Consider the following 20,990-nt stretch of genomic DNA (forward strand, 5'->3'; position numbering starts at 1 on the left):
ACCCAGGCGCCCCAGTCTTACACATTTTTTAAAATCACAAAACATGAAGGGAGAAAATCAAAATTCCATGAGCAAAGAGCAGAAACCACAAACAACCAAAACAAATCTACACAGATTTTTGCTATTAGGAATATCCAAGGGACACTTGGGTGACTCAGTCAGTTAAACATCTGACTCTTGACTTTCACTCAGGTCATGATTTCACAGTCATGAGAAACTGAACATGGAGCTGGCTTAAGATTCTGTCTTGGGCGCCTGGGTTGCTCTGTCGGTTAAGCATCCGACCTCGGCTCAGGTCATGATCTCACCATTCGTGAGTTTGAGCCCCATGTCAGGCTCTGTGCTGACAGCTCAGAGCCTGGAGCCTGCCTCAGATTCTGTGTCTCCCTCTCTCTCTGCTCCTGACCCACTCATTCTCTGTCTCTCAAAAAAAAATAAACATTTAAAAAATTTTTTAAAGATTCTTTCTACCCCTCTGCCTCTCTTGCGTGTGCGTGCTCCCTCAAAAAAGAAATACCCAATACATAAAATAAATATTTAATACTTAATACGTAAAGGAGGGATGCTAAAACATAAAGAGTAATAGAATTAAAAAAAATTTTTTTAATGTTTATTTTTGAAGGAGAGAGAGACAGCATGAGTGGGGGAGGGACAGAGAGAGAGGGAGACACAGAATCCGAAGCAGGCTCTGGCACAGAGCCTGATGCGGGGCTCAGACTCACGAACTGTGAGATCATGACCTGGGCCAAAGTTGGACGCTTAACCGACTGAGCCACCCAGGTGCCCCAAAGAGTAATAGAATTTAAAAGTGACCAGGCATATTAAAATAAGAGACAATTAGAATATCTGAAATGAAGGGCACCTGGGTGGTTCAATTGGTTAGGCTCCTGACTCTTTAAAAAAATTTTTTTATGTTTATTTTTGAGACAGGGAGAGACAGAGCATGAGCAGAGGAGGGTAGAGAGGGAGAGACACACACACACACACACACACACACACACACACACACACACACACACACAGAATCCGAAGAAGGCTCCAGGCTCTGAGCTGTCAGCACAGAGCCTGACGTGGGATTGAACTCATAAGCTCTGAGATCATGACCTGAGCTGAAGTTGGACACCCAACCAACTGAGCCACCCAGGTGCCCCAGGTGCCTGATTCTTGTTTTCAGCTCAGGCCATGACTCACGGTTCGTGGGCTTATGCCCCACATTGGGCTCCGTGCTGACAGTGCAGAGCCTGCTTGGGATTCTCTGTCTCCCTCTGTCTCTCTGCCCCCTCCACTGCTTACTCTCAAAATAAATAAACTTAAAAGAATATCAGAAATGAACAGTATAATAACAGAATTTAAAGATTAAATGGTACGTTAAATTAGCATATGAGGCACAGTTAGAAAGAAACTGCATGGAAGACCATACACAGAGAAAAAAGTTATAGAAAATGAAAGATTGTAAGGTGATCTAATCAAAAGTTCCAGAAAGAAAACATGAAAGGTTACAAGGAACATTAAAAATACTCTTTTTATCCCTGTATTTATCAACAGAAACAGAATTAATTTGGGTAGGAAAAATTTGTCAAAATGATTTTTTTAATGAAATATCCAAGGCTCTCTTTCCCCTTAATTGAATCAAAGATGTTGCTATCTTAGAAATACCATTTGCATCTAATTTGCTAAGTAGCTGAGAAAGAAAGTACATTTTAAGATATAAGAGAAAATAGACACTGGGCCACCTGCTCCCCATAGGTCTCGGCTCCCAGAGCTGGGCCAGACCTTGTGGCCATGGGGCTTCTCTCTCCTTTCTCCCCAGCAGAGACCAGTGACTTGAGAGCACTTTCCAAAACTTCCCGTCTCTCAGTGTGAAATGGAACCTCTGACACTCAGGTGTGGCATCAACAAAGTCAAATATAGCAGCACCAGTCAGAAATAACAGGAATACCTCTGTACTCTTCTTAACACAGGAAAAGACAAAAGAAAGAGAGGAGATGTGTTCATAAGAACAGACCCATGTGCTATGAAGAAAGAAAAGTATGCCAGAGAAATGAGGGAAATGATTGGCATTTCAGTTATTTTTCCTCTCCTTTACTGGAGAACCTGATTGGCTTTCATTCATTCCTCAACTACAAAGAATTCTCACAAGTGTCTCAAAGAAGCTTCTAGAAACCCAGAGGAGTCCAAACCGTTAGATTTCTGCTAGCATTTGTTGCTAGAAATGCTAGCTGGTTTGTGGTACTAAGAGGATCATGAAAGAATATGATAGTTAACAGGGTGTGGAGCCAATGCAGACTAACATCAAGCAATTCTGTAAAGGAGGCAGCTATAACTAAGGGAATTATTGAGTGATAACTATTATAAATGGAAAATGAAAAAAAACTATTTGTTAGACAATAGCAGCACCATTCAGTCCTGCCAGTCACCCAGCAAAAACATTCAGCCCACTTAGCAGTTGTGTGATATCACAGGATAAATTCCATGTATTTGCTATGAAAAGAAAAAAGACAAAATATATCCAAAATATGAAGAGTTGTGAGGATATCATTTGATAAAAATGTACGATTAGCAATATTGAGCAGATATGAACCTAGAATTAATGAACAACAATGAAAATAAAAAAGTCTAAATAAAGAACTTTGTGGGAGGCAAAGAATTCCTTTTTGTTGTCAGAGGAATGGTTAGTAAAAATAACTTTTAAACCAATATTTATGTCAAAATTCTTGATGATTCTTGATTGTGGGTGTTAGCCAGAAATGAATTAAAACTATTCATAAACTCATTTATTCAGAAAACATCTTTTGTGGTGCACGTATCTTCACAAAATAAGCTCTTCTGGTGAGATGTTTTTAAGTATAAAAGATCAAAATTACAGTAATTTTGAAATCACAATTAACCAAATGTTGTTTCAAACGTAATGCTGTACCAAACCAAAGAGCGGATATTAGTAAAAATGCGGTAGGATTTGAACCCCGCTGATACCACTGACAAGTTGGCATCTAAGTCAAGCTTGCTATTTTATTTATTTATTTATTTATTTATTTATTTATTTATTTACTTATTTAGAGAGGATGCATACGAACGAGGAGCAGAGAGAGAGAATCCCACGGGGGGCAGAGAGCGAGAGAGAGACAGAGAGAGGGAGAGAGAGAGAGAGATAGAGGGAGAGAGAGGGAGGGAGGGAGGGAGGGAGAGAGCGAGCGAGCTAGCTAGCCAGAAGCCGGGCTCACTCGGGAAGGGGGGAGGGGGGGCTCGTGCTGTTACCGAAAGCGGGACTGGAGCTCACAGAGGTGGACTCCGACTCGTGCTCAGCCAATATGGGACTTGAACTCACCAACTGTGAGATCATGACCTGAGCCAAAGTCAGATGCTTAACAACTGGGTCTACCCAGGCGCCCTAAGTCAAGATTTTAACTTTCAGTTTCAATTTCCTTATCTGAATCTGCTATAGTAATTCACTTTATATTTCTTATCTTTAAAGTGGAGCTACTAGAATCATATTTCCTTTATGTTCTTTTCAAGGCTTTTATAGAGAACATATATATGAACGCTCTTTGATATTATAAAATGCTGTATAAATAATGATGAGTGTTAAATATTTAGAAGTTGTTTAAATTTGTATCCACTTAAAAACAACTTTGCAAATACTTTGAGGTAAGCCATTTAATTTCTGGAATTTAGGAATATAAACTCAAAAAGTATAGTTGTAATCACTAATTTATGTATCTTGATTGTGCTTTTTACTTAACTTTTGTGGCAGACTATTGACGGTCTATGCAAAAGTCATACCAAACCTCATATTTTCATGCCTTCTTCCCATGATTGAAGCTGCAAATGCCAGATGCTCATTTTTTTCTAGGTTCCTTTGCTCTTAGGGGTAGTCATTTTAGCCTTTTCAGACCAGTGATTTGTAGAAATTTTTTGGAAGATATCCTGAATGTATTTGTCCTCCTACATTTTTGATTCTGTATTGAAATGGAGAAACTGTCAATCTTTCGGTAGTTGGCATAAGAATGGCTTTTGTAGAAAACACTGGATTTGTTTGGAAGAAATGCCTTGATAATTCATTTGTGATGAATGTTGAGTCCACAAGGGGCTTGTCAACTGTCAGAAGATGATTGTTAAATTGCCTTAAGTGTGTCCTGTCAATTGGAAGTGACTGTTTTGTTGGTGTCTAGAATGAGTTATGTATATAGATTTGGAAGTAGACCCTGGGACAGAAATAATGAAAATAAAAATTTGAAGGGCACAGGGAAAATCCAGCAAGAAGGGAATAAGAACTCTGGAGAGATATTAGATGGGACTTTCTATATGAAATACTGTGTGTTATGTAACAGTGACTCTAACCCTGACCCCACAAATAAAAACTTCTGAAAATCAGGAAATCCTTGGTGTACCTGGATATGGGGCCAAAACATGTTTGACCAAGTGTGCGGTGAACAGCTAATATCTGGGTTTTCTCTGCCATCGAGGGGATCTCTCTAAATGCCTCACTATTTATCTTCACTTTTTCCCTTACCACTGGCTTTTTTTCTCATTAGGGTATTTCAGTTTTACCTCTCTACAGGTTTCTTCCTGACAACAAATGTATGCACCTAAAAAACCAACAACCTTCCCTGCTCACCATTCCATCTCAAAACCTTATCCCTATATGTTTCCCTTTTTCTGTTCTTTTTTACATTTTATTTATTTTTATTTTTAATGTTTATTTTTGAGAGAGAGACAGAACCTAAGTGGGGGAGGGGCAGAGAGAGAGGGAGACACAGAATCCTAATCAGGCTTCAGGGTCCAAGCTGTCAGCATAGAGCCCTATGCGGGGCTCGAACTCAACGAAGCTTGATATCATGACTTGAACTAAAGTCAGAAGCTTAACTGACTGAGCCACCCAGGCACCCCCTCCCTATGTTTCCCTCTTAGCCATGTTTTTTTTTTTTTTCCTCCCTCTCTCTTTCCTAGCTCTCTTTCCCTTTTCCTTTTATTTCTTCTTTCATTCCAGTCTTCAGATTTTTGCTAAAACATTTCCCCTTGCTGGAAATATCTCCCCCCTCCTTTTTATTTTTTTTAAGTTTATTCCTTTATTTTGAGAGAGACAGAGAAAGTGTGAGCTGGGGAGGGGCAGAGGGAAGAAGAATCTCAAGCAGGCCCTGAGCTGACAATGGGGCTTGAACTCTCGAACTGAGATCATGACCTGAGCTGAAATCAAGAGTCACATGCTCAGTGGACTGAGGCACCCAGGCGCCTGCCTCCTTTCTATCTTACTATCCAAACCCTAGTAATTTTTCAAAGTGCCTCTAAATTCCCATTTCTTGCATTAACTCTTTACCTTTTCTCACTAGATATGATCTATATTTTATCCTATGATTCTTGGTCCCTTGATTATTTCCTCTTCCTTTTACATTTTCTTTAGTCTTTATATTTTGGTGCAATTATTTCATACAGATGACTATGTTTCGCCACCCCCTTCCCCCCAAATTGTAAGCTCCTTGAAGGCAGGTCCTTTGTCACAGACTTCTTTTGAATTCTTTAGAGAACTTGGTACTACAGTAGGCTTATAAAAATACCAATAACGAGTTGTTAAATTTAATCAAGTAGTGGAGGATTAGGCTATAATGTGTAGTTAGTTTGAAAACCAGTTGTGTGTCTAAGTCCTTAGACTTATTGATAACATTGTATTGAAAATGTGACAACTTTTGTTGTGTTTATCAGCTATGAAAAGCCAAGATCTTTATTTAAGAAAAAAAGTTTATTACTATTAGATGATCATTTTATAGCTTCTTTCAAAGGACAACTAGCACCATGAGTTTTTAATCCTAATTCATGCATACATTATCCCTGAACAAATTTTTAAAAGATTATAAGGGGACACCTGGGTGGCTCAGTTGGTTAAGCATCCTACTCTTGATTTCAGCTCAGGTCCTGATCTCACAGTTGTAAGATCAAGCCCTGCATCAAGCCTGTTTAAGATTCTCTTGCTCTCCCTCTACCACTCATGTGTCACTTGTTCTCTCTCTCTCAAAAAAAAAAAAAATTATAAAATAGGGAAGGAAAAAAACGAAACAGCATCAACCTGATTGCATATGGAGAAATGGTTAAATAAATTGTGGTGCACGAATATTAAGAAGTGCCCTGTAGGGATGCCTGGATGGCTCAGCCCGTTGAACATCCAGCTTCAGCTCAGGTCATGATCTCACAGTTCATGAATTCAAGCCCCACATTGGGCTCTCTGCTGTCAGCACAGGGCCCACTTCGAATCTTCTGTCCCCTTCTCTCTCTGCCCCTCCCCTGCTTGTTCTTTCTCTCTTAAAATAAATAAATAAACCTAAAAAAAATACCATGTAGCTTCTTGAAAAGAATGAAGTCTTTTTACTAAATCTGACATGTAAAGAAACCAGGATCTACTATTAAGAAACAAAAATAACTTACAAAGCAGAATATATGGTATGATACCATTTTTTTAAAACTGTATATATACTTAAACAAACAGATTATGTCTGGGAAAAAAATCAAAGAACAGAACTAAACTGTTAACAGTGGTTAACTTTGTAGAGTGGAATTAGAGAAAAGGAAGACAGGAGATCTTCAAGCAGTAGAGAGGCATGTGAAATAAAAAGGTTTTTTTTCTACAGGGAGCATTTATTTTGAAATCGAAATGCAAAATGAAAGATACATTTTAAAAGAGTCAATAAAGCAAGAAAACTACACTAGTTTGTTTTGTAAAACAAGGTGCAATTTTGTGTTTGCATTTATTAACCATATTCTTCTTTTATAGTTATTAATAGATTGTAATAATTTTTCCTACTCTAAATCATGTTTTATAAGTCTTCAGTTATGGTAATGGAATCCAACTAGAATTACTGAACTAATTCTATAGATATTTTCCTGTTCAGGACATTACCTGAATATGTTTTACCACAAATGCTGTGTTTGTTTGCAATAAATGGCCATGTTTGAATCTGAAAATTAAATGTCTTGTTCAAGATTTTCTGTTACTTTACCCAGGCTACTTCTTTCTTTGTCTTTTCTGTGTTCTTTTTGGAGCCTGTTTTTCTTCTTGTGAGCACCAGCTCACAAATTGTACTTTTAAAGATTTGTAACAGTAATAATGTGATTTTCCAACATAACATTTTTGTGTAGTTCTGATTTCAGTAATTTGTAGAAAAGTGAGTTTGTAAAAGTTTGGAAAATTGGGAGATGATATACCTTATAAAAAGAGAATGTGTGTCAGTTCTCAATCGGATGGGAGTTGTTCTCTTATTATAAAGGTATATTGTGTTTTTAACTAATTCAAATAAGAACTTTTCACAGAAGTACCAACTATGGAAAAAAACAGATCAGCAAAGAAGGGCAGGAAGATATGAGAATTATTACCATTTAACTGGTTATAGCGCTAAGCCCATTTTTATTGCTTATGATGCTAGTTATCTATTGTATCTTAGGATTTCATCAATTCTTTCTTACCTCATCCTTTGTTATTCCCTAAATTGGGAAATTGGAAGAAAATCATAGCATGTATTTCACTTAGTGTGGTTATATTTTTTGGAAAGAAGAGGAATTGTAACTATTAAACTTAGAGTTTGGTGTACATGAATTATAACCTTTAGCTTTTATTCTTACTAGATATGTTTTTTTATAAGATCAATTTTTACTCTGCTCAAAAGCACATTCTATTATTACACCTCATTCTCTTCAGATGAACTTGAGTCCTTTTCTGAGAAAATTAAAGCAAATGTGTGCTCCCTAACTTCATTCCTCTTTACCGTGACAGTTTCTTTATTGAAACGTTATCTTTCCTTCTTATTTTAGAAAAATATGTGTCATTCTTCTTGGATATTAAACTTTTCACTTATATTCTTGATCCTTTCTTTCATTGTGAGCTCAAGAATTTCATCCCATTGATTATTCCCCTCCTCTCCTGCATCTTCCTCATATCTGTCCCACTCAATCTACTGAGAATTCAAAGTAAGAAAAAAAAAAAAGGCAAACGAAACCCCCTTTCTTTAGCCCTTCAAGTTCTCCTTCCATTCTTCACCAAACACCTGGAAACAGTATTATGTGCTTGTGCCTTCAATCCTTAACCTCATATATTCCTGATTTTGTCCTTGACTGTTGTGTGTCAGGCACTATTAAGACTTCTGCCTCTCATCCAGTCTTCTAGGCAGGGTAGTTGGGCCATGCTACCTGGATCAGATGACCAGTTTCCCTGGAGGAGTGTCCTCTGCCTGCTTTATGCTGCAGTATGCTATGGTGGTCCCAGCCTGGCTTTGATGTCTCTATCAGCCTATGTCTTTAGGATTTTAGGGGAATATGAATGCTCTATAGCATCGTACTGTTGAATGCTTCACATTTTTGAAGTTCTCTTCTTTTTTTTATTATATGTTTATTTTTCATAGTGATCTTAACTTATAAAAGAAAAATATTCACTGTTTTAAATTTTATATGTTTTATTTTTTATATTTGAGAGAGAGAGAGAGAGAGAGAGAGAGAGAGAGAGACAAAGACAAAGCATGAGTAGGGGAAGGGCAGAGAGAGACAGAGGCAAAATCTGAAGTATGTTCCAGGCTCCAATCTGTTAGCACAGAGCCCTACACGGGGCTTGAACTCACAAGCAGCAAGATCATGACCTGAGCCAAAGTCGGACGTTTAACCGACTAAGCCACCCAGGTGCCCCCAAGTATGCACTGTTTTAAAAAGCAAGTTTTAAAAAGCAAGTTCAAGGCTTCCAGTCCAGAAAAGATGATATAAAATCCATTTCTCCATATTAAGTACAGCTATACCCCTGGAAATAACATAAGAGGCAAATAAGAATTATGACAGACCAAAAAAATTTTTTTTGAAATTTAATGAGGGAAACAGTATGATTAGAAACCCTGGGGCTGGAAGAACAGTATAGTGGCAGGATGGCTTATGACCATCCCGCCCCACCTCCACTTAACAGAAAAAGATATTTTATACCCCACATTGTACTTTTTGTATCTTTACATGTAGGTGCTTCCTAAAGTTTTTTGTTTTTTGTTTTAAGTAGGCTTTGCACCCAGCGCAGAGCCCAGTGTGGGGCTTGAACCCTGAGATCAAGACCTGAGCAGATATCCAGAGTCGGATGCTTAACCAGCAGGGCCACCCAGGCGCCCCAGTGTTCTCTAAGGTTTTGTTTTTGTTTTTGGCTCTTTTTTTCATGTACTCCATTGGCAGAATGAGTGACTCTCAGGTGTATTGCTCTGGTTCTGTTTTCTCTCCCAAGTTCTAGTTTTGTATGTTCAAGTGCCCACAGGCATATATCCAGAAGTCTTGCTGGCACTTCAAACTTTTACATATCAAGCATTGGTTATTTTGTAAAAAAAATTTTCCTCCTGTGATCCTTATTGCTTTTGAGATATTACCAGCCTATTCTTTCAGGTAGAAAACAAGGAAACTCATTGTTATCTTGAGTGTTTTCTTAATTACAATTTGACATTTATTCAGTTGCCAAGCCTATTTCCTCTGATACTCACAATAGTCCTCTCATTCCCCTACTGAGTAACCTTCGCTGTCATTTAATTTCATCACCTACTGTTTCTCTTCTCTGCCCTTTTGGTTCTTATACACCCACCAAATTCATAATCGTGACATAGAGTTTTGATCACATTATGGTTGCCTTTTGCCCAGAAATTAACAGTTGAACTCATTACCCTACTCTTAAAGGCTCTCCATAATTTGGCTCAAACTTGTTTCTCCATTTTATTACTATCATTCACATAGCATTTGCTTCTGATAAACTAACTTCTTTGTTATTTACATTTTGCACTTCCTAAACCAAATCATACCCATCATTCAAGACTGAGTTCCAGGCTTACCGTCTCTGCGAAACATTCTCTGATTCCTCAAGATACACATATTTTTTTGTTCTTCTGAATTTTTATGGTATTTCATTGGTCTTTTCCTTTGTGATTCATAACTTTTTGCCTTACACTGTATTTTTGGTACATGTCTTATATCCCCAATTAGAATATAAATTCCTTATTCCAACCTGTATACCCATAGAGCAGATTGCCTTCAGATGGCTGGATGAATGAATCCTGTACATTTTTTTAGTTTATTTATTCATTTAGACAATAAAGCATTATTATAGAGCATCTCCTTGATAATTTACTATTATTTTCAAATTCACACTTCCAGAACATTTGAGCTTGTTTGTAACTTTTTACTGACATCATTTGGCTAATAGTCCCATTTCCCTTGCCCCCACTTCAAGTCTACCTTTTCGTTAGGGCAATCTGATATGAGGTAGACATTTTTTGCGTTGTTCCTTTAGCTCTGTTGTGGTGGAGCAAATGGTAGTGGCTTCTGGAAGTTTTTCTAGTTGATTTGAGGGTTAAGTCTAAGAAAAAAAAATATTCTTTAAACTCATTCCATTTTACTAGTTTTCTAGTTTACTAATTTGTCTCTAGTTATTTACTTATGTGTGCATAATCCTCTGAGATGGAGTGTTCCTACTTAAATATATAGAACAAAGCTTAATTCACTTGGGCACAAGGCAAGCAAATGATGAAGCTAGGCTGAAATCCAGGGTTTCTGTATTATCCCTATCCCATGCTTTTCTAAAATGTTGCATCCAGAATTCTTTTGGAGTTTTTTTGTTCTGGATAGTATATAAGGCAATTTAAAAAGTCCTTAAACACATAGTTACGGGCTTATTGGCATGTGGGTATGTGTATCTCTGGAGCACCCAGTATAGCCCTTTGTTTAATTGTTTTAATTGTTTAGTAAAGGAAGTTGATTACACACTGCTTGTGAATCTTCCAGTGGATCTGCATCATTCCAGAGTAGTGACAGGGCAATAAGTGGACTGATATACTTTTAATATGTGCTAGAGTTTGTTTTTTATTTTATGAGTGGAGAAATGTCTAACATTTAGCTCTTAACTGATTGCTAGGTCCATGTGCATATTATTTTACTTGATCCTCACAGCCAGTCCTGGCACCGTATTATCATCTCTGATTTAAAGTTATGTTACTTATATACAGTCAGTTTCCATTCAAATCTAGGTCTGCCTAATGCCAGAGACTACAGCCTATGAAACTAGCCGCTTGATAGCTGAAGAATATTCAGAACAGCTTATCACATACAGGCCTTCAGAGGCTATATATCTGTGTCTGTTTATTGCTAAATATGTTTAGCTGTACATTATACTATCTTAGCGTTAGGGAAGCAAAGCAATCAGTCATTCCTTGGACTGGCATAGGAGATCTTAATGCTGGGGCTGAATATTGTAGCTGCCACTGCAGCTCGGAACCAGCAGGGGGCCAGAGTAGTGCTGGAAAGAGAAAAACCCTGACTTTTCTCAGTTTGAAAGTCTGCCCTGGTGTTTTGGAAATACAGCCAATAGGAGTAAGAATGTCGCCTAATTTTTGTTATTCACCTTCCTCCCTCCTGAAACACATACACAAAAAAAGGAGATGGGAAGCAGAATAGAGTAAGAGAAAAACCAGAATAATTGAGCTTTGTTATCTTGTTCAAGTTAGTTATGAGACCTTTTAAAGATTTCCAGATTTGGCCAAGGATTAGCAATTAGTGGACAGCTGGAAATATGGTTTTTTTTTTAATTCTTTATTTTTGAAGTATGGTTGACATACAGGATTATATTAGTTTCAAGTGCACAACAGGAAATGTGTTTTTAATTCTGTCAGTTAAATTTTATTTCTGTGCAACTTGGATACCTCTAAATTATTTCTCCTATAACATTTCTTCTATATTCTGCTTTTATGAAAGCAATTTGAATATCTTTAAGCAACTTCCAAGGTCTCAGTGTTAATAATGTTTGAAATGGAAATTATGAGAAGGAAGAACTAGAGAAATCTATGTTTCTTGGGTAGAACCTATGGTTCTCAAGGTAGAATCTTGGTTCTTGGGTAGAATCTATGGTTCTCAAGACTTTATTGGCTTTTAAGGCTAATGGCTATCAAAAAATAAATTAAATGTTATTTCTGGGTTGCCTAAGATGTATATAGCTGTGATATTCTGGATTTACACTGTGGTCTTTAGGAATAGAGAAAAACAAACAAAAACGTGAATGAGAAGTAAAGAAGTGAGAATAAGAGAGAGGTAAATGCCACTAAAAAAGCCAAAGATCTGTAGTTACTCAAATTAGCAAAATTGCAATAATAGGTCTACAATATGTTTAGCCTACTCGAACACATACGTATGTATACATACATATATTTTATAATGGTAAATGTAATAGTCATTTCTGCTATACCACTTGTTTTGAAGCAGATATGTTCCAACATGATTGATTGATATATTAGGGAACAGTGTGAGCATAATACACTTTCCTTGTTTACTTTTGGGTAGTTTCATTTCGGAGAAGCACTATGGGAATGCACAAACCACCTTGCTGAACCAAGCCACATAGAAATACACAAAATGTATACATGCACACACTTCAATTTTTTTAATGTTTATTTTTGAGAGAGAGAGATAGAACACAAGCAGGGGAGAGGCAGACAGAGAGGGAGACACAGAATCCGAAGCAGGCTCCAGGCTCTGAGCTGTCAGCACAGAGCCCAATATGGGGCTTGAACTCACAAACCGTGATACCATGACTTGATCCGAAGTCAGACACGTAACCAACGGAGTCACCCAGGTGCCCCAACATGCACACACTTCAAATACCAACCAGCAATCTCAGTGTACCACATATTATGAGTCATATCCATGTACATTTGGTATTAAAACTTTCCAACTGATTTCAGATAACCCTATTACCACTATTTCAAAATAACTCACAAACTACAACTCTTTAACACCTACCTTCGTAAGCAAATGCCAGGTCTTTTTCAAAGTAAAGTGCCATATTTATTATTTATGTTTATGTTATTATTATTTATGTACTTTTAAACCATTGGGCATGTAAGACCATGCTGTTTTTATTAGGTTCCTACCTTTTCTTAAAAAAAAAATTGTCTGTGATGAAGTTTTTGAATATTGAGTTCCAACCCCACTGTACCTTGCTATTTGCCTCTTCAGTGTGATCACAGCCCTAAGCTAAATGAGTATGGGCAAAAGCAGGGAGGCAGAAAGTGTGAGAAACATATGAAAGAACCTAGGAGAAGATATGGTTAGAAAATATGAAAGATATGATGAGAAAGAAAAGATGTGTTCAGAACATAGGAGAAGCCTGAGGACCCAAGCATCTCTTCGCCCTTGGGCAAAGCTAACAGTCAACCCCAGAATACAACGTGATCTGTTGGGATGCATCCTGGGTGTAAGGGGGCAGGTTTACCCTCATTGGTTTGGAAGAAGCAGTGTAACCTGGGGGCTGGAGTAATGGACAGAGCGGTGAAGCCAGTAGAGACAAAAATCAGAGCAGCAAGTTCAGATTCAGGGATTTCTGACTTTGATTAGTAGAAAACACAAAGCCAAAGAGAATCTAAGAGAGTTGTATTGTCAAAGATATTTAAGTCTAAGAAGTAAAGGCTTGTGATTTCCCATCCCCTGGAAACTCCCAGACTACTGAATGTGATTCCGAAACAAGTGGACTGCTTCAGCAGGAAACCTCCCAGTCAGGAGCCATCCACAGTGACCTTCTCAGTGTGATTTTGGGGAATGGCTGGTAGGGGAGATCTCCCAGAGGTTAGAGACTAGAATCAGGGGCAAACAATTTGGTAACTATGGAACTCATTTCCTTTCCCGGACAGGGAAGCTTGCTCTTCCTGTCCAACAAAATATCATATATATTATGGACTGATTTTTTTTATCTCCCTTTTTTCATGTAGGAGTATTTATTGCTGGTGTCCTTTTTTTTTTTTTTTTTTTTTTTTTACTTTGCCATGGTTATTATTAGATGTCTTGGTGTGGGGATGAGCCATAGGATGATAGACCATAAGGAGCCGCTTCAAACTTGATTGAGCATATAATCAACAGATATTGGAGCTGGAGGCAGTAAACAAGTTTGAGTAAGAGTGAGTGCACTGTTCGTCACGTGTGGAAACCTTGCCTAATGTTAGGCGGGGCCATTATTGAAAGTATAGGTGTAGGAAAAGGGTAGGTGTGGATGCTGGGCAACCAGTTGGAACTTCTTTATGGAATGGTTTTATGTACCGCATAAATGTAACTGAGTGAATCCAGCTACATATGCTTTGAAGTTCAATCTTACTGTAGATAATCTCACCCGACATTTCACTTGACTCTTGACTTGAAGTTGCTCTTTCATAGTGAGCCTCATAATTCACCTTTTCCTACCTCACAGGCCTGTCAATCTCTTTGCACTAATGCTAACACACTCAGCAGCCAAGCTGGTTAATAAGTGGGCCCTGTTCTTACGCATGCGGTTATTAACAATTGGTTACCTGAACTAGCAGGACCAAAATCATTTTTCACGTTTGATATGGCTATTGAAAGAGAGGATCAGGACCAGAGACCTCTTCTTTTGAGATTGTGGGGGCCAAGGCCTTGTAATCTGTTCTACCAGATAGGGAGAGCCCAACTATGAATGAAGGCCACACAAAAAAAAAAGCAATGCAAAAAGAGAGAGAAAGAGCTCTGGTGACCTTATTTAAGCTTTGGCAGAAGTTAGCTTTAATCCAGGGTCTCTCACCCTTGGTACTGTTGACATTTTGGGCTGGATAACTCTTTGTTGGGGGAGAGGATATTCTCTGATTTTAGGATGTTCAATAGCTTCTCTAGCCTCTCCCCACTAGATGCTTCCCCAGTTGAGAACCACTGCTCTAATCCTAGGCTTGTGGCTACATGATCCTTAATTTCCCTTTTTGCTGAACTTATTTGCATTGGGTCTGTCACTTGCAGTCCAATTGTTTTAGTTAACTTTCTCCTCCAGTTTTTATATGTAAAAAAAAATAAATGTACTCATTAAACATAAACAACCCTGAAACCAATAAGGTAAAATTAACAATAATTTAATTCAATAAATAGCACTAAATTGCCAATAAAACAATCATAAAAATATGTATTTGTGTGTTTTGTATTTTACATGCTAGAGTCTTGATTTTTTTTTAACATGACATCAGTTTTTGTGACAATTATTGTTACTGCTGACAGTAAACACTTTTTTTTTAAATGTTTGTTTATTTTTGAGAGAGAGAGAGAGACAGAGCATGATCGGGGAGGGGCCGAGAGAGAGGGAGACACAGAATCCGAAGCAGGCTCCAGTCTCTGAGCTGTCAGCACAGAGCCCGATGCAAGGCTCGAACCCACAAATCGCGAGATCATGACCTGAGCTGAAGTCAGACACTCAACCAACTGAGCCACTCAGGCACCCTGACAGTAAACACTTTTTTAACCACCAGTGTGTTATTTTGATGAACTAATCAATTTAATATTGTGCCTTTAAAAATTCTGTAACTAGTTATAAGACTTATGGCTAGTGAAGTAGATATGTATCAAAGATGGAATCTAAGTCTTACAATACTCAATAATGTGAATGTGACTACTAAGGTAGAGGAGGTATTGGAATTCTGCATAGTTACACTACCACATACAGTAATAACTTTTCCCACCATGTTTTTGTATTTGAATTACTGTAGAATCATTGCTTATTTTGTGAACCATGATGTCATTTGACCATAACTTGATCTATATGTATCATTTGCATTTTTAACTTTTCCTCTCTGCTATTCTCAATAGCTGATACAACTCCATGGCACTACATTATTTATAGGTTGTTAAAGTCTCTATCTAATAATAAACAATTAAAATCTCATTCTATGGAATTTTTTTCAATTGTGAATTAACAATGTAAAATAGAAGTTTTGATTTTGTATCAGGTAAACTAATCCAACATTTTGACATTGGAACTCTCTAATATAATGGTAGTTGTATATGCTTAAAAGTACATTACAAGTTAAATTAGAAGTTAACTTGAGGGACACCTGGGTGGCTCAGTTGGTTAAGCATCTAACTCTTGATTTCAGCTCAGGTCATCATCTCACAGTTCTTGAGATTGAGCCCTGCATCAGGCTCTGCACTGTCAGTGTAGAGCCTGCTTGGGATTCTCTCTCCCTCTCTCTCTCTCTTCCTCCCCAGCTTGCTCTCTCTCTCTCTCTGTCTCTCTCAATAAGTAAACATAAGAAATTAAAAAGAAGCTAACTGAGAAAAATTGATTTTTTATTTTTTTAAGTTTATTTATTTTGGGGGAGAGAGAGGGAAAGAGAGAGAGAAAAGAATGAGCAGGGGAGGAGGGGCAGAGAGCGAGGGAGAGAGAGAATCTCAAGTAGGATCCATGTGGAGTCCAACACTGAACTCAAACTCACACACCACTGTGAGATCATGACCTGAGCTGAAAACAAGTGTTGGACGCTTAACCTATTGAGCCACCCAGGTGCTCCTGCAAAGAATTATTTAAACTTCACTTATTAGTTTTATTGTTAGAAATTTGATAATGTTATTTTGAATCTATGTTAGGTATATTGAAAGATAACCACATCATTATGTTAATGTGTTTTGAACTAAGATTTTTATGTAAGAGAAGACAAATATAAAATTTAAAAAGTAGAGTTGAAACTCTGTAATGTTAGATATAAACTAATGACATTTTTTTAAACATATTTCCTAACTTTGATCACTGAAGGATCTAGAAGCAGTGACATCCCGGTAGCAATGAGTATGCCTGGTACCCAAACTTCGTTAAAAACACTGGAGCTCCCTGGAGAAATGGCTCATTCCAGATCTGTGACAGAGTAAATACAAAGTGAGGCTGGGACATTCTGGTGAACTAGAAAGCAATAAAAATTTGAGGAGTAATGGAATTGTATCAAAAGTATGCAGGAAGTATCTTGAAGTGGCTTCCACTGGACATATTTGGGGAAATTTGCACACTTATTATAAATACCTCTTCTATATCATTGCATATCCCCTAGGTTTCACTGGTCTCAGTTCAGCTCTGTGCAAACTCTAGTGTAGGTGGAACCATACATAGCTCTATATCCTGCTGTTCTGCAAGCCCCTGGCTTTTTGCCGTGTCCACAGGGAAGACTCACACATATGCACCCTGGAGGTACAGAGGAGTTAAACTCAAGTGTATGGCAGTTAATGCTCTTTTGGGAAAGCCTTTCTTTAACCGATGGAAAATGAAGCCAGTGAATAAATTGTATTCTTTCTCTTTTCTCCTCATACCTTAGCGGTGGTCCTGAAATGTGCTTATATGGCTCTTAAGAGGTTCAGTCTGACAAATTAAATAGGTGGCCTGCTTGATAATGCATATTGTCATAATTGGCTCTTCCTCCTTTATTTTATTCCTCTTGTCCCTCACTCCTGCTTATTGTGATTGGGTTACTTTTAAAACTAATATTACATAAGGCTTTTTCTTCAGACTCTTCTTTTTTGGGAAACCAAGCTAGAAAGATGGCATCAAAAAAACTAATGCATGTAACTTATTGAAGCACTGAATATATAAAGATTTATGAACGATTTTGAATGATACTCAAAAGAAGAGAAAGACTTACCTCACCAAAAACAATCTTTTATTTGCAACCATTGGAAGTGAATGTTACCAGCTTTTTACTCTCAGAATTGGTAATTAAAGGAAGAGAATTAAGCCATTATCATTCTTTTTCAATTAGAAATATAGTTGAGGAGAAGCTCTTTCCTACAAAACAGTGCCAGCCAATATAGCAGAAAGAAGAATAGAATTTTTTAAATGACCAGTTTTCAACCCCTGATGAAATGATTGATTTAGGTTAGGATCATCAGTGAAGACAAATTCTTGCAGAAAGTGTTAGTGGAGAACTGTATATTACTGCATGCATGTTACAAATGATCACTCTATACCTTGTTAGCTAGTTAAAAAGGACAGAAAGTCTTTTCAACAAATAAATTTGCTATTATTACCTTAACTCATAGTAGCACCTTAATTATTACTTAAGATTTTAAAGCCGTATTGTATTTTCCTGGTTTTTTGCATGCCTAGTAATTTTTGACTGGGTGCCAGACATTATAAATTGTATGCTGTGTGCTACATGTCTAAAAATTCCCTTAAATATTTTGACTCTACTCTAGGATGCAGTTAATTTATTTGGAAAGAATTTTAACCTTTCAGAATTTACCTACTTGTAAGCTCTATAAGGAAGCACCAGAACAACTTTTAACCTAGGGCAAATTTGGTCTCACTGCCAAGGCAGTATCCTTCAGAATATTCAACCCAACTTTCCATATATTATGAGATTTCTTCATTCTGGCTGTTGGGAACAGAAACTATTTCCAGCCCTGTGTGAATACTGGGAATTCTTCAGCCTGATTCTTTCCATTGGTTCATCTCTTGGCCTTGGAGAGTTTTCTCACTGACGTGCTAATCAGTTCTCAGATGAAGATCTGAAGAGAATCCTCTGCAGATCTCTGGGACGGTCTTTGCAACTCTCTCCTCTCTGGTATTCTGCCCTGTGATTTTAGGCACATTGGCCTTTTTGAATTCGCAACCCTTGTCTCTTTAACTCAGGGAGACTGCCATGCTCTGTTTGGGTTCCCCTTCCTGTTCTGCTGCCTGGGGCTATTACCTTGTTTGTTTCCCTTCTCTCAGGGATTACTGGGCTGAGCTGCCTTGTGTCCAGTGTCTAAAAACCATTGGTTTATATATTTTGCCCAGTTTTTAAGTTATGTAAGACAAGAGTAAATTCAGTCCCTGTTACTTCATCATATCCTGAAACAAAAGTCACTGTAATTGTACTTTTTAATTATTCTGTTCAAATAATTTTTAGAAGACTGTACTTTTAAGAAAAAGTTTTAAACATTTATTTTTGAGAGAGAGAGAGAGACAGAGTGCAATCAGGAGAGGGACAGAGAGAGAGGGAGACACAGAATCTGAAGCAGGCTCCAGGCTCTGAGCTATCAGCATGGAGCCTGATGCAGGGTTCAAACTCATGAACCGCGAGATCATGATCTGAGTCCAAGTCAGGCACTTAACCTATTGAGTCACCCAAGCACCCTAGAAGAATGTACTTAAAATTTTTTTCAAGTATTAATAGGATTAGTTAAAGAATATTTGCTTATCTGTTAAAATTTTTTTAAATAACTTACTTTTATCATCTTGTTTTCAGAGAATGAAGTTGTACCATTTTTCCTTTGGAAATTTATTGCCTTTTTTTGGTGACTTAATATATGGCCACTTTTTGTGATTTCTTTGTGTGCATTTTAAAAAATGGTGTTTGGTAGGAATCAAATGTAAACACATATATAATCATATGTAGTCAGTCTTACTATATACTTTAAATACCTTGTCTTTATTTTGTGCCTTAGAATCATAGATTGATATAATGTCTCTCAGTGCTAAAATGACTTAAAAAAATTTTACCTCGTAGTTATTCTAAGCACCATCCTTACAAATTCTGAATATCTTCAGGTATACCAGAACTTTTTGAGTATAATCTTGGACTCAGGAAGATACAAGGCACTTAATACCCTTTAGTGATAATATCCATTTAACACTTTATTTATTTTTATTTTTTAGACAGAGAGTGCAAGTGGGGGAGAGAGAGAGAATCTTAAGCAGGTACTGTGCTCAGCATGGAGGCTGACACAGGGCTCGATCCCAAGACCCTGGGATCATGACCTCAACTGAAATTAAGAGTTGGATGCTCAAATGACTGAGCCACGCAGGCACCCCTCCATTTAACATTTTTTAAAAGTAGGGAATAAAACTCTGTTTTACAAAACTACAAATTAAAGGAATAATTGACAGACTAATTTCTAGTCATCTTTGGTGCCTATTTCTTAGGTGTTAAGAATCAAATTACATTATAATATATTTAAGTTTAAAAGTCTACTTTAAATGAACCACCTTAAGAAATACATATTTTAGAATACAAATATATGTATATTAGGGTATATTTATTAAACATATGATATATAGATTAAGAAATAAAGCCAAGCTTTATTTGCTTTTTTCTTAAGGGTAATAAACAATTTAATCTATTTATAGATTTAAAAAAAATTTTAATAATTTTTAAAAAATGTTTATTTATTTATTTTTGGCAGGGGGAGGGGTAGAGAGATGGGGAGAGCAAGAATCCCAAGCATGCTCCACACTCTCAGTGCAGAGACTGCCACGGGGCTTAATCTGAAGAACCGTGAGATCATGACCTGAGCTGAAATCGAGTTGGATGCTTAAGTGACTGAGGCACCCAACTGTCCCTGTAGATTTTTGCTTTGCAGTTTATGTAAGCTCATATTCTTAGGGATGCTTTAGTTCTGCAGAGACTAAGATTAAAATACAGTAGGTCTACTGACTATTGTCAGTTCTGTAATTGAGAGGTCTGTCATCAGAAGAGGAGCCCTAGGGGTACCTGGGTGTCTCAGTCGGTTGAGCGTTCAACCCGACTTCAGCTCAGGTCATGATTTCATGGTTTGTGAGTTTGAGCCCCGTGTGAGGCTCTGAGTTCTCAGCACAACCTGTTTCTGATTCTGTGTCTCCCTCTCTCTCTGCCCCACCCTCCCGCACCAAAATAAATAAACATTAAAAATAAAATAAAAATAAAATAAAAAAAGAAGAGGAGCCCGAGAATTTTGATTGGAAATATAAACTGGGAGACAGAACCTGAAAGTCTTTGGGACTGAGGAACTAGAAGAGAAAACTCCAAAGCAGGCCCTGACTGGCATTCTCTCAAGGCCAGCATGTATTCCAAGCTGAGTACATTGCCTCTTTAATTCCAAAGAATCCTACAAATGTTGTCTAAGCCTGTCACCAGCCATTCCACTCAGTTTTCTACTTAATTCTTCATTCTCAATTTTTGCAGAGAGATGCATAATTTTAAGGTATTTTACCTTATAAATCTACATGTGTAATAATGAAAAAGTGGTATTATAATAGTCGTTAGCCTTATAAATTCTCATTGAAGAGATATTAATCATCCTGAGCAGTGTTTGTGTATGTATATGTGGAGGGACGGGGGCTTCTAAACAAAGTAATTGTATTTGGTTTACACATAAGTAGTATAAGCTGTTCTACTTAATATTTTCAGGGTCTGTATGTTTCTGTGTTCTTTGTAATTTTCCCTTTTGTAACTACAAATGTTGTT

General features: G+C 37.4%; 1 protein-coding gene across 6 annotated transcripts in view; it reads left to right on the forward strand.

The window, feature by feature from the left end:
- CAB39L (calcium binding protein 39 like) overlaps positions 1-20,990 on the forward strand; it is a 127,002-nt gene that overhangs the window by 12,649 nt on the left and 93,363 nt on the right. The window lies entirely within an intron of this gene.

The sequence above is a fragment of the Panthera leo genome, chromosome A1, assembly GCF_018350215.1.
Source record: "Panthera leo isolate Ple1 chromosome A1, P.leo_Ple1_pat1.1, whole genome shotgun sequence".
NCBI lineage: Eukaryota > Metazoa > Chordata > Mammalia > Carnivora > Felidae > Panthera > Panthera leo.